The following is a 2,500-nucleotide window of genomic DNA, read 5'->3' on the forward strand; positions in this document are numbered from 1 at the left end:
GATATCAAAGTCACCCTAACAACATCTTTTTGGGAACAATTGTATTTATTGAGTAAATTTATAAGTACAAGCAATTATAAAAAATACATACATCTAGAGCAAAACTGGTTTATAAATTAATAATAGATTAAACAATGATATATACAGATCTGACATGATACCTGCCTTACCTGTCCACTACAACCTAACATGATACCTGCCTTACCTTTCCCTTTCAACCTAACATGATACCTGCCTTACCTTTCCACTACAACCTAACATGATACCTGCCTTACCTTTCCCTTTCAACCTAACATGATACCTGCTTTACCTTTCCCTTTCAACCTAACATGATACCTGCCTTACCTTTCCCTTTCAACCTAACATGATACCTGCCTTACCTTTCCCTTTCAACCTAACATGATACCTGCTTTACCTTTCCACTACAACCTAACATGATACCTGCCTTACCTTTCCCTTTCAACCTAACATGATACCTGCTTTACCTTTCCACTACAACCTAACATGATACCTGCCTTACCTTTCCCTTTCAACCTAACATGATACCTGCTTTACCTTTCCCTTTCAACCTAACATGATACCTGCTTTACCTTTCCACTACAACCTAACATGATACCTGCCTTACCTTTCCACTACAACCTAACATGATACCTGCCTTACCTTTCCCTTTCAACCTAACATGATACCTGCTTTACCTTTCCACTTTCAACCTAACATGATACCTGCCTTACCTTTCCCTTTCAACCTAACATGATACCTGCCTTACCTTTCCACTACAACCTAACATGATACCTGCCTTACCTTTCCACTTTCAACCTAACATGATACCTGCTTTAACCTAACATGATACCTGCTTTACCTTTCCCTTTCAACCTAACATGATACCTGCCTTACCTTTCCCTTTCAACCTAACATGATACCTGCCTTACCTTTCCCTTTCAACCTAACATGATACCTGCCTTACCTTTCCCTTTCAACCTAACATGATACCTGCCTTACCTTTCCACTACAACCTAACATGATACCTGCTTTACCTTTCCCTTTCAACCTAACATGATACCTGCCTTACCTTTCCCTTTCAACCTAACATGATACCTGCCTTACCTTTCCCTTTCAACCTAACATGATACCTGCCTTACCTTTCCCTTTCAACCTAACATGATACCTGCCTTACCTTTCCACTACAACCTAACATGATACCTGCTTTACCTTTCCACTACAACCTAACATGATACCTGCCTTACCTTTCCCTTTCAACCTAACATGATACCTGCCTTACCTTTCCCTTTCAACCTAACATGATACCTGCCTTACCTTTCCCTTTCAACCTAACATGATACCTGCTTTACCTTTCCACTTCAACCTAACATGATACCTGCCTTACCTTTCCACTACAACCTAACATGATACCTGCCTTACCTTTCCCTTTCAACCTAACATGATACCTGCTTTACCTTTCCCTTTCAACCTAACATGATACCTGCCTTACCTTTCCACTACAACCTAACATGATACCTGCCTTACCTTTCCCTTTCAACCTAACATGATACCTGCCTTACCTTTCCCTTTCAACCTAACATGATACCTGCTTTACCTTTCCCTTTCAACCTAACATGATACCTGCTTTACCTTTCCCTTTCAACCTAACATGATACCTGCCTTACCTTTCCACTACAACCTAACATGATACCTGCCTTACCTTTCCCTTTCAACCTAACATGATACCTGCCTTACCTTTCCCTTTCAACCTAACATGATACCTGCCTTACCTTTCCCTTTCAACCTAACATGATACCTGCCTTACCTTTCCACTACAACCTAACATGATACCTGCTTTACCTTTCCACTACAACCTAACATGATACCTGCTTTACCTTTCCCTTTCAACCTAACATGATACCTGCCTTACCTTTCCCTTTCAACCTAACATGATACCTGCTTTACCTTTCCCTTTCAACCTAACATGATACCTGCCTTACCTTTCCACTTAACATGATACAACTACAACCTAACATGATACCTGCCTTACCTTTCCCTTTCAACCTAACATGATACCTGCCTTACCTTTCCACTACAACCTAACATGATACCTGCTTTACCTTTCCACTTTCAACCTAACATGATACCTGCCTTACCTTTCCCTTTCAACCTAACATGATACCTGCCTTACCTTTCCCTTTCAACCTAACATGATACCTGCCTTACCTTTCCCTTTCAACCTAACATGATACCTGCCTTACCTTTCCACTACAACCTAACATGATACCTGCCTTACCTTTCCACTACAACCTAACATGATACCTGCCTTACCTTTCCCTTTCAACCTAACATGATACCTGCCTTACCTTTCCCTTTCAACCTAACATGATACCTGCTTTACCTTTCCCTTTCAACCTAACATGATACCTGCCTTACCTTTCCACTACAACCTAACATGATACCTGCCTTACCTTTCCACTACAACCTAACATGATACCTGCCTTACCTTTCCCTTTCAACC

The 2,500-nt window shown here is 40.9% G+C and overlaps 1 protein-coding gene across 1 annotated transcript in view; it reads left to right on the forward strand.

Moving 5' to 3' along the window:
- LOC124012291 (CUB and sushi domain-containing protein 2-like) overlaps positions 1-2,500 on the forward strand; it is a 463,539-nt gene that overhangs the window by 236,957 nt on the left and 224,082 nt on the right. The window lies entirely within an intron of this gene.

The sequence above is a fragment of the Oncorhynchus gorbuscha genome, linkage group LG24 (genome assembly GCF_021184085.1).
Source record: "Oncorhynchus gorbuscha isolate QuinsamMale2020 ecotype Even-year linkage group LG24, OgorEven_v1.0, whole genome shotgun sequence".
Lineage (NCBI taxonomy): Eukaryota > Metazoa > Chordata > Actinopteri > Salmoniformes > Salmonidae > Oncorhynchus > Oncorhynchus gorbuscha.